Genomic DNA, 13,228 nt, shown 5'->3' on the forward strand with positions numbered 1-13,228 from the left:
CTCTCTCTCTCTCTCTCTCTCTCTCTCTCTCTCTCTCTCTCTCTTTCGCTCTCTGTTGAGAATTGAGGGACAAACAGAGATTTGTACACCAATGCTCATAGCAGCATTGCTTACGATAGCAAGATCATGGAAACAGCCCAAATGCCCAACCACAATGGAATGAATTGAGAAATTATGGTACAGTCACACAATGGAACAATGATTTTGTACCTAACTTGGGAGGGACTGGAGAGCATTACAATAAGTGAACACAATCTCATAAAAGACAAATACTGTATAAGATCATTACTAGGGATCTCCGGTCGCCTAGTGGCAAGAAGCTGTGCTGCAATCCTGAAGGCATGTGGTTCAAATTCACCAGATGCTCTACTGGAGAAGGAGGGGCAATATCCTCCTGTGCCAGTTGGATCCAATTCAACAGCACACAAGTAAAAAAAAAAAAGAGAAAAAAAAAGAAATCATTACTGTAGAATGAGTATGAAGATCCCAGTTGGGGGGGGGGGCAGTAAAATGAAAGGGGAAAAGTGTGCAAAACAATATATATGAACTTCCCAAACTTTGTAACCAAACCAGTATAAAATTAAAAAAAAATAATTCCATTATGATTCAGACGGTGAAATTGCTGCCTTTATTTAAAATGATCACCAACCAAAAGTACAGACAAAGAATGATCCCTGAGCATAAATCATGATAGATAGACATATCTTTTTAGAGATATTCTTTCACACAATTTGACTTAGTGCAAACTGATTAATTTCAACAACCACAAGACAGAGTTCATTGTTCCCCATATCACTCCCTAGATCTCCATAAGTAGATGATCTAGCCAAAATCCTGGTCTTGGCATCAGCATTAGCTTTCAACTCTCCAGAATATTATACTGTGGAACTAGTGTCTAGAAATATTCCATATACAAATTTAGGTACAGTATAAAAATAGTAAAGAACATTTACACTGAGCTTGGATGAGATAATAAAAAAATAATTTATTCACTGAAGGAAGACAAAGACTTACAGATTTAGTAGAATTAGGAGAAAAATAGCATATGGAAAGAAGTCAAATGTTTTATAACTGTACTTACCTAATTGCCACAGAGATAATTCAAATTCTACACCACTTGGATTATAAAATCCTTTAACATTGTTAAAAAATAAATAACTACCAATAGAATTAACTCTGAGAATAATTTGTCACAAAGAAAAATACTACATCTTATTTTCTAAACTAGTTGCATTCATGTGTGCTATTTTCTTTCTTTTTTTTTTTTTTGCTATTTTTGTAATAGAAGCTATATATCCTTTTAACCTTTACAGATGAAGCCAAGGGTCATACAAACTCAGTAGTTCTTCCAACGTCACTTAAGGAGGACACAGCTGGAAGAATGTTCTCAACTGCTGTCTAATCTATTCTGATTTGTGGAGATCCCGAGTTTGCATAGTCGATCTGTGCCCCACACAGTGTTCATGTTTCCTGGCCTTTCCGAAACAGATAGTTAACCTGGCTTCCCAGATGTCTCTGAGTGGATTTAAACCATTAAACGTTTATCTAGTATTTTAGTGCTTACTATCTAAACAAGAGGGACTCCTTGGTAGACAGAAATATGGATCCAAAGAAATCTTTACCAAAGTTACCCAGAATCGATAATAAAAGCTATTTTGCAAATGTAGTTTAAGTTACATTAAGATGGGAGAGAATGATCCTTAATTATCTTGTGAGTCCAATGTGGGTGAAGAAACACTTTCCTAGCTCTAATTAAAGGGAGATGTTATCAAAGCTTGGTTAGGGAGATGTAATATGACTGGCTTTAAAACTGGAAGAGGAGGCCACAAGCCAAGGAAGGCAGGTAGACTTAGAAGCTGGCAAAGCTTCTCAGGAAAGAGAGTAGTAGTTCCACCAGAACAGAGCATCTTGCCACAAATATTTTTATTATTATTCTATGAAATCCACCCAAGATTTCTGAGCTGTAGAACTCTAAGATGATAAGTGTATGTTATTAATTGCCAAATGTGTAGCAATTTGCAAGCCAGTAACAGAAAACTAGCACATGGAATTCAGAAATGCAAGATTATATTTTCAGATGTTAAAAATCAGTACTATTCTAGAAAGATCTAAGCATTTCTAAACAAGGACCTAGCTTCATTATTTCTCAACTACAACAGCTTTAATAAAGCCTTACCTGTATTTGAGTCAACAAATTTGCAATGCAAACCAGTGGCAACAGGAGGAGGCTCTGCCACATCTCTGGGCACATGAGGCCTGATCCACTGTGGCAGTAACATGAGTGAAGCCTGGACAGCATTCACACCTGCCCTGCACTGAGCAGCAGCAGCAGGTCTGAGGGTGCCAGTGACTGTAAGTGACCTGTATTTAACAGTTTCTGAACCCTCCAGTCAGTGACATTGAGAAACCTGGACGATAGTTACTAGGGTTTAGTACGAGGACCAGAGAACATTCAGTCCAGGAAAGGATTACAAATCATTTAAAGCTGTGCTCCAGAGCAGGTCACACACTGTACATTAACTAGTGGAGGAAGATTTGCCTTTCCAGATGGTCATACCAACGACTTTTTTCCCTCCTCATTGTGCTGATGGATAAAAGATCACAAATCTGAACCTACACTATAGGCACTCTTTCATTAAGCTTTAAATGATACAAATGAAAAACAAAGACAATTGTTTAGATTGAAAGAAATGCATACAAGCAGTACAGAGGAAAATGGAACCCTCTCATTAGCTTCAGTGCCTTTCATTTACACAATCGAGGAAGAATAGTATCCTCCTCAGACATGACAGTTATGATCCGTCACTGTAGTAGGAGGTGCTGCAGGAGTAGGCAGAGGGCCAGTATTGATGTATGTACACAACTGCCGATTAGAAAGCTTGCAGGCATGATTCTGAGACTTTGCCCATTTGGCATTGTCATGGTCTGGTTATGACTCGAGAACATGCAACTCTAGGTTGTGGTCACCAGGAGTCCTATATTTAACCTAGACAAACTGTCACAGCATGGGCTTGCCTAGGACTTAAGGAACATGGATTTATATCAAGAATTTAAATGGAGTTAGGGATCCTGCTTACAGAACTCAACCTTCCACAAAGCAAGAGCTTTAGAATTTAAACTGTAATTGGGGAGGGGGCAAGACTTGCTCTTCTTTGCACTTCTTGTTCTCTTACATTCTTGTTTCAGTACACAGGGGGGGAAAGGAAATTTCCTTTTATCATATGAACATCTCCTACTACTTCTAGTATATGAAATATGTTTTTCCAGCATTGGAGCAACTCAGAAACTTTGCTGTTCATTTTATCATCACAAAAGCTTTAAAAGACATTGATCCCCATCTCCAGAGATGCTGCCTTAATAGGTCTCGGGTGGAGCCTGGGCATGGGGATTTTTCAAAGCTTCCCAGGCAAGTCTAATGTGCATCAAATTTCCAACCACTGCCTGTTGGCTTCTGGCCAGCCACTTCTCAGATATAAATCTAAGACACACGGACTATCATTTCAGCTCTGTTACTCAGTATATTCCATTTCCTCCCTCCTAGAAGATTTGTACTGTGGAAAATGACTGACAGTTGTGTTGATTCTCTGAAATGGATTGAAATTTCCAATTAACTTGAACAAGGGAGGGGAAAGCGGTGAGTGCACCATTTACTTCTTACCTTAAATGTTTAGCTAGCAGTTTTTGCAGTTGAGATCTGCTCTCTTCCTGTGCTAATGGGAATATTTGTCCTAATGCAGCTCTAAACTTTGTAAGATCCTAAAGAGAAAACATCACAACATATTTACACCCCCACCCATCATTTACACTACTCTCAAGCTCCATGTCTCTCCCCAGTACACTCACATACATCAATACACTTGAGAGCAAAATAAACATATTGACCTTCAATTCTTCTCCTTTTCAGCTTCCCTCTTATCAGGAGATGTCAGCATTTGGTGCAAGGACAAATGCTTGCCTTTTGGTGAGGAATGTAGACAATACTGTGGAGAGACAAATAGCCCTTAGGGAGGGGGGGAAAGTCTTTCTAAAGGTTGATGCTCAAAGAAGGCAGTTTCAGCCATCTCAGAGTAGAGGTCAAATGTCCAAAATAAAAATAGTTTTAAAAAAATAAATTTAACTCTCTCATCTCACTGAAACAAAGAAACAACAAAGAAAAAAAAAACAACTATTCTTAAACATTGAATTCTCTTTTTTAACAACAAAAACATTAGAAAAGATAATTTAGTGTTTAAGAATAGGGTGGTGTTTGGGTTTTTTTTTTTCCTTTTCTCCAGAAAACAACTTTTTTTCAGTGAGATGGGAGAATGGCAAAGTATTATTTCTCTTCATTAGATTATACCTTGTGTTTTCTAAATTATTAATAGTGTTTAATTTCTGAGATGGCACACGTCTCAACTCTTACTTAGTGTGAATTGTATCTTCTTTTCCTAAAACTAGCTTCAGTGTATAATGGTGAGTTTTCCAATAAAAATATTTTCTCTGTAAACTGTTTGAATTAAGGTACTGTATTTTCCTTTTCAGTTTAATATGGTACAGCTATGACAAACATAACATGATGCTACCTTGATGAAAATTTTTCTCATTCACATAATTTAAAAATGTCACAGAATTTTTTAAAAATTCTAGTGACTTGGGTAATACTAGAGAAGTGATTGAAAAAAAAAAAGGAAATCTCTAACGTTCAAGTGTAGCCTATTCCTGGAATGGATAACCATAATGACAAAGAATTTGAGTTTTTGTTCAAGTCACCTGGAAAACCATCCAGCCAAAAGCCCCTGCTCCCCCTTAAATTAAAAAAAAGGATCTTTAATCATAATAATTCTAGTTTAAAAAAAATCTTAGAAATATGACAGCTGTTCTGTGCCTTGTTGTTTTGCAGGATAACAGTGATTGCTTTAGCAGCTTCTGCTGCCATATGTGAACAGTAAGTAAATGAACATAAAATTGAATGAACACATAAAAGGAGGATAAACCCACTCAGCTTAACAAATCCACTCTCTCACCTGCTGTGTGCTGCAACACGGAAGAAAGAAATCATTTGGATCATAAGGATTAGTAAAATAACAGTCTCTGTTAACTACAATGGCAGGCGGGTGTGAGGATAATTTATTTGTCTGATGTGGGGCTAAAAGCCACCTGCTTACCTATTAAATACTGTCTCCTCCTACCTTTCTTTCCCCAGCAGGGAGTAAAAATAGCCTGGACATTTGTCTTTAGACCAACCTAATGTAGATATTTAAAGTGTAGGGGTGTAAGTGTGTCATTTTTTTTATCCATGATTGGGTTTTATTGATAATGGATCTCAATAATCAATGTACAAGCATTATATTTATTAAAATATAAATGAATATTTTGAAAAATAAAATTAGTCTTTCTAAAGGTGGAGCAGCTCAGCCCGAGTGCTCCTTGGAGACAAGGATAGTGAAACTTTGTCTTGCATATTTTGAATATGTTGCTGTTGTTTATATGCCTTCAAGCTGAGTACAACCCACAGCAAACCTATGATCAACAGATCTTTACCCTATCCTATTCTGTGCCATCCTCATAGTTCTGACACACGAGAACCCATTGTAGTAGTCACTATCAATCCACTTGGTTTAAGATTTTCCTCTCTTTCACCTCTCAAAGCATGATTTCTCTCTCCAAGGAATAGCTGCTCATAGCAACATGTTTAAAGTATGTGAGACAAAACTTTGTCTTCTTTGCTGCCAAGAAGCATTCTGGCTGCACTTTCTTGAAGACAAATTTGTTTGTTCTTTTTTGGCAGTCCATAAGATGTTCAGTACTCTTCTCCAGCATCACAGCTCAAAGGCATAAATTCTACTTCTATCTTCCTTATTCATTGCCCAGTTCCCAGATCCATAGTAAGTAATAAAAAATAAGCAAACCAAAAAATGGTGAGGCCTGTAGCTCCCTACATACCAGGTCCAGATATTGCCAAAGTTGAGTTGCTTGGGAATACAGCCCAAAGTTGGTGGTAAACTCTATTTAAGGCTGAATACTGGCACTATACTGATATCCAACACACACACCGTAAGGGAAAATTGAAAAGAACATGTTGCTAGATTATATTCCTTGAAGAAAGACATCACGTATGGAAAGGGAGGAGATTGCAAAGGAGAGGAAGACCTTCAACGAAATGGATTGACACAGTGAATGCAGCAATGGGTTCTAATGTGTCAGAGATGATGAGGATGGCACAGCATAGATAGGAGAAGGTTCAGGTCTGTTGTTCATAGAGTCACTATGAGTAACACCCAATGCAACAGCACCTAACAACAAACCATTTTTAGTTAATAAAAATTTCATATAATACTCTATACAAGTATAGCCAGAAAGTTTCTTGGAAGCAAAAATGAGGACACTTCATCTCACATAACTTTAGTGTGTTATCAGGAAATGTCCATTCCCAGAGAAGGACATCATGCTTGAAAAAATAGAGGGTCAGTGACAGAGAAGAAACCCTTCAATAAAACATATTGACACCATGATTGTAATAACAAGCTTAAGCACAGCAGAGATTGTGAGGGTGAAGGAAGTATGATTTCCTTCTATCGTAAATAGGCTTGCTATGAGTTAGAGCTGATTTAAAATCATATAGTGCAACACACATGTGCACAAAAGGAACTCCAATGACACAATGGTTAAGTGCTTAGCTCTTAACTGAAAGGTAAGTGGTTCAAACCCACAAAATGCACTGAGGGAGAAAGATACAACAGTGCTTTCATAAAAATCCAGTCTATTCTGTTCTAAGTATTTCTAAGCCCTCCTCACTTTCCACAAGCAAGGTCAAGTTTTCTTTTGATGCTGATGTCACCTTCTTCATATTCTTATTCATATAGTCCAGCTTCTTGAATGATTTGTTCTGCATGCAGATTGAATGTTGTTGTTATATGCTGTCAAGTCAAGTATGACTCAGAGCAACCCTATAAACAATATATTTGCACCCTGTCGTATCCTGTGCCAAACTCAATTATCTCTGACGTACTTGAGCCCATTGCAGCCATCACTGTGTCAGTCTATCTCTCTGAGAATCTTCCTCTCTTTCGCTGGCCCTCCAACATAATATGCAGAATTTTCCTCTCCAAGAAATATCTCCTCTTAACAACATGACCAAAATATGTGAGACAAAGCTTTGCTCCTTGCCTACAAAGGGTACTCTAGCTATCCTGTTTGCTCTTTAGGCAGTCTATGGAATATTCAGTACTCTTCTCCAATACCACAACTCAAAGGTATTAATTACTTTGTCACCTTTATTCACAGTCCAGCTCTCAGATGCATAGCAATGAAAGATTATGGTTTGAAGCATCTGGTGCACCTTAGACTTTGAACTGACATCATTCCTTTTCAGCACTTTGAAGAGCTCACTGACAGAAGAATAAGCATGGATAAAGGCTACAGTTTAGATCCACAGCTTTCCTTGTTTTAAACCATGCAATGCCTCCTTACTTTATTCATACAACAGCTTCTTGGTGTAGGTATAGGTTTTACATGCTCAAAATAAGTATTCTGGGATTATTATATTTTTCAAAGTTAGGCATAATTACGTATGTTTCATTCACACAGTCAAATGCCTTTGACTAGTCAACAAAACACAAATAGACATCCTTCTGGCATTCTCTGCATTCAATCAAAATCCATCTGACATCAGTAATGGTACCGGTACTGCTGTAGTTTTTTCCAAATGCTAACACCATGTTCGAAGTGTGTAAGACAAAGCTTCAACACTCTGAATTTCTGGCAGTTCTCTATTTCTCTATTATTGTACTGGTCTAGCCATTTTTAATAATATTCTGCAGGATTTTATTTTCATGTCATATTAATGACACTGTTTAGTATTTCTACATTCTTTTGGATAATATTTTTTGGGGGGAATTGGAACATAAGTGGATCTCTTCCAGTTGATTGGTCAGCTAGCTTTCCTGAAACTTTCCTGGTGTAGACAGACTGGTCTCTCTGTGGCTGCCTCTTTTTGGTGAAATATTAATATTAATTCCTGAGGCCTCATTTTTTGCTAAGGCTTTTGATATACCTTGAACTTGTTTCATCACCACTGTTTCTTTATTATATGTTACTTCCTGCAATGATTCTGTCTGCAATGTTTTGTTTGTCAATTCTTTTGAATTGAATTTATTCTGTGTATTCCCTTCATCTTTTAATGCTTCATGGATAATTCAGTATTTTGCCAATTGACATCCTTCAGGATTGAAACTCAAGGCTTGAATTTGTTTTTCAGTTCTTTCAGTTTGAGAAATGCCAAACTAATTCTTCCGGGTTTGTTTTCCACCTCATATTCTTGGCATATTTGTTCATAATACATTGATTTATCTTCTCTTTCTACTTCTTGAACTCTTTTATCACTTTTATTTTGTCATTTCTTACTTTTCCTTTCCCTTCTCAGTGTTCTAGTACAATTTCAAGAATCTCTTCTGACATTCATTTTAGTCTTTTCTTCCTCCTCTATCATTATAATGACTTTTTATTTTCTTCACTGATGATATCCTTGATATCATCCTACTAATCATCTGGCCTGTAATTATTAGTGTTCAATGCCTCAAACTTATACTTAGGATGATTTTTCAATTCAGGTGAGATCGCATCTTGTGCACTTATTTTTATTTTCTTCTGCTTCAGTTTTAACTAGTACATGAACAATTGCACTGGCTCAATGGTCACCAGCATTGATGAAGAGGAGATATAAATTGTCAATGATTTAATCTTATTTGGATTTACAGTCAACTTCTTTGGAAATCAAAAGACATATTGCATTTGAAAAGTCTTCTCTCAGGACCCTCTCCAAAGTGCTGAAAAACAAGAGTGTCAGTTTGATGTCTAAGGGGCATTTTGTTCCAAGCCATAATCTTAATCAGTTGCTATGCATCTGAGAGCTGAACAGTGAATGAAGATGACAGAGAAAGAATTAATGCCTCTTAGCAGTGGCATTAAAGAAGAGTGCCAAATATCCCGTGCAAATATCCCATCCAAAAGGATGAATATGTCTTGGGAAAGGTACAGCTGTGGGAATTCTTGAAGGCAAGGATAAAGAAAATTCAACTCATATTTTGGATATGTTGGTAGGAGGGGTCAATGCTTGGGAAAAGAAAATAGGCTTAGAAAGATAGAAGTTTAGCAAAGTGAGGGAAGACTCTCATGAGATGGATTGAAACGGTAACTCAGTAACTCTAATGGTGGACTTGGTTATATCAGAGATAGTCAGATGGCACAGGATAGGGCAGTGTTCATATCCATGGTTCATAAGGTCACTATGCTTTATAGTCAATTCAAGGCCACTTACTAACCACACACATATTGAAAGGAAAATGTCAATAACAATATAGGAAGAGACTCTGAAACTTGATCTTTAATGTAGAGAAGCTAAGGTGAAGAGAAGAAATGATGATGAGACCTGAAAAGAAATTGTCAAAGGGTCACCAAAGAAGGCAAAGTATCATAACCAAAAGGACAAAGACATATAATTAGACAGCACGAAGGAAAGAGCATCTCCAGCATTTCTCAAGGTGAAAGAACTGAAAAACAGTTTCAAACCTTGACTAACAGTGCAGATGGTTCTATCGACAAAATATTGAATGTTTCAGGAAGTATCAAAAGAACATGGAAAGAAGTACAGTACCAAAAGCACTTGGTTGACTGTGCACCATTTCAGAAAGTAGCACATGATCAAGAACTAATTCTACTAAAGGAAGAAATCACTGCACTGAAGGAATTAGCAAAAAATAAAGCTCCAGGAATAGTTGGAACTTGGTCTAAGAGTTTCCGTAAACAGAGGAAATATGGACATACTTATTCTTCCACACCAAGAATTTGGAAATCAGCATTTTGGCCACACAAATGGAAGATATCCATAATTGTTTCCATTCAAACAGAGAAGTGATCCAACAGAATGCAGAAAATTTCAAAGATATCATTAATGCCAACTATAAGTAATATTGTTGAAGAGTATTTATAAAGAGCTAGAGGAATGTACTGAGTAGAAACTTGTAGAAAATCAAGGTGGATTCAGAAGAAGTCATGAAATGAGATATATCACTGATGTCAGATGAACTGTGACTGAACACAGACTACTAGAGAGATGATTATTTGAGGGGTTTTTGAAAAAGCAAAACCCATATACTGTTTGGATCATAATACATTATGTATCACTTTAGAAAGAAGGAGGTTTCTGAAACAATTAATGGTGCTCATGTGAAACATAGAACAAGAAACAATCATTCAAACAGAATTAGTAGCTATTCCATGATTTAAAATCAGGAGAGTTGTGTGCCAGGTTTGTGTTCTTTCTTCACATCTACTCAATCTGTATGCTAAATAAATAAGATTATAAGAAACTGCATTGCAATACCAAAGGCACAAGGTGTGAATTCCAGCTGCTCCCTGGGAGACAAATGGGCAAACTTCTACTGTGCAATTAACTGTTTCTTAAAACCCATCTGGACATCAGTGCTGACTTGAAAGGACACACCTATATGAAAAAGAACATGGTGTCTGGATTGGAGGAAGACTCATCAATTATCCACATTATGTAAATAGCACAGCCTTTCTTGCTGAAAGTGAAGAAAACTGGATACATTTATGAAAAATATCAAAGACTTCAATATGGATTGCATCTCAACATCAAGAAAGTCCAAGGCCTCACAATTGGAGCAATAGGCAGCACATGAAAGATGACAGAAAGTTATCAAACAGCATATTTTATGGGAATCCACCATCCACACCACCATAGCACTCTTAAGAAATCAAAATAAATATTGCTAATTTTCTGTCAAAGATCTCTATAAAGAGCAAAAAAGCAAGGATGCCACTTTAAAAATAAAAAGTGTTTGACTCAAGCCATTGTGTTTTCAGTTGTTTGTATATATGTGGAAATTGTGCAAAAGATAAGAAAGAATAAATAATAATTGATGCATTTGAATTGTGATACTTGCTATTAAAACATACCACAGTATACCAAGAAGAAAAAAACAAAAAACCAACCAGATTTGTCTTGAAGGAAGTGCCGCCAGGTCCTTTCTTAAAAGCTCTCATTGTCAATTGAGTTGGAATGACCGGAAATCGCTTCCTGTGCAATTAACTTGTCTCTGAAAATCCACGAGAGGGTCAGCTATGGGTTGTTCTGACTCAATGGTACATAACAACCGATAAATATGTATATATGTCATTGTTGTTATGTGCCATTGAGTTAGAACCAACTTAGAGCTTACTCTTCAGTGAGTTTTCAGAGATTGTCATTGTCAACTGTTTGTTGTTATTTTTCCGTTTTATCATTCTTCTTTTCACACTACTGGAAACATTTTTTTTATGCTTGCCGGGGGTTGATTTCTAGAATATTCCATTCACAGATTTTATCCTAGTTGTTCGTTGGAAGGAGGAGTGGCATCGACTTCCATAATAGCTTGCCTCTGGAAACCCTATGAACCTGGAGAAAGGATGAAAGGCACCCAAATGTCAAGGACTCTCCTTCATAGTGTCCCTATGAGTCTCCTGTGACTCAATGGCACTTAACAACAACAACAGTTGTCCATTGCTGGCTATATTTGCAAGCTTATTTATGTCATAGTCTTGTTATTGTTATGTGCCATTGAGTCACCTGTGACTCATGGTAACCTATGTACAATAGCCCTAAATCCTGCTCTATCTTGTGCCAATCATATTGTTTCTGACACAACTATCCCCATTACCCCAGTCCCTGAATTGCATCTCTTTGAGGGTCTTCCTCTTCTGTGCTGTCCCTTCACCCTCCCAAGCATGACATCCCTCTCCAAGGACTGATCCTGCCTTGCAACATGTCCAAAGTATGTCAGACAAAGCTTCAGAATCCTTGCCTCCATGGAGCAGCCTGCTTCACCTTTTCCAGGACAAACTTGTTTGTTCTCCTAGCAGTCTGTGGTACATTCAATATTCTTCTCCAGCACCACATCTCAAACGCATCAACTCTCCTTCTATCATCCCTAGTCACTGTGCAACTCTCTGATGCATAGCAAGTAATTGCAAAGACCATTGTCTGGATCAGGCGTACCTTAGTCCCCAGACTGACATTGTTGCTCTTTAGTACTTTGGAGAGGTTTCTAACAGCATACTTTCCCAATGCAATTAATCTTTTCATTTCCTACTTGCTGGTACCAAGAGTGTTGATTGTAGAGCCAAGCAAACTGAAGCTGTTAACAATCTCAATCACTTCACCATTTATCATAATGCTGCCAATTGGCCCACATTTAGATGGGTTAATTTCTGGGTAGTTGGTTCTATTATTTTGGCCTGTGTATGCCATTGTACTAATACCACATTGTTTTGGTTGCTACAGTTATGTAGTAGGTTTTGAGATTAGAGCGTGCTCTGTCTCCTGCTTTTTTGTTTGTTTGTTTTTCAGAAGAACTTTACGTATTCTGAGTATCTTTCCTATTCAAATAAACCTGCCAATTGTCTTTCATATTTTTAAAAAATATTAATTTGATATCTGTTTTATGATTGTCTTAAATATTTAGATGGATTTTGGTAGGATTATCATTGTCACAATTTTTAGTCTTTCTGTCCATGAACAGGGATTATTATTCAGTTTAGTTAGATCACTTTTTGTTTTTGTTTCTTGTCATAATATTTTGTGGTTTTCCTTAGAAAGATCTCTTGTGTCTCTTAAGTTTATTTTCAAGTACTTCACTTTATGGCTAGCTATTGTGAATGATACTGCTTTCTTCTTTTCCTTTTCTGTGATTGTTTTTGTTGCTGTGGAGAAATCTCATTGATTTTTGTATGTTGATCTTTTATTTTGCCATTCTACTGTATTGATCTCCTAGGTCTAACATATTTATGGAATCTTTGGGGTTTTTCTGTGTACACTGTGATATCTTCTGTATATGGTGACAGTTTTATAATCTTTTTATCAATTTGGATGTCTCTTACTTCCTTCTCTTGTCTTATTGCCCTTACAAATACTTCTAATATAATATGGAATAGAAGTGGTGAAAGTTTGATGTCCTTTCTGATCTCAGTTCACAAGGGACCTTTATTCTTTCTTCACTGAGAATGATGGTGGTTCTTGGTTTTATATGTGTACTTTTCACTCTGTTGAAGAAATTTCCTTCTATTCCTATTCTGTTCAATGTTTTAGTCAGTAAGTGATGTTGGATTTTGTCAAAGACCCTTTATGCATCAGTTGATAGGATTATGTGGTTCTTGTTCTTTTTTTTATAAATGTCCTGAATTACATTGATTA

The sequence above is a fragment of the Elephantulus edwardii genome, unplaced genomic scaffold (assembly GCF_000299155.1).
Source record: "Elephantulus edwardii isolate Elephantulus edwardi_28Jun2011 unplaced genomic scaffold, EleEdw1.0 scaffold00108, whole genome shotgun sequence".
Lineage (NCBI taxonomy): Eukaryota > Metazoa > Chordata > Mammalia > Macroscelidea > Macroscelididae > Elephantulus > Elephantulus edwardii.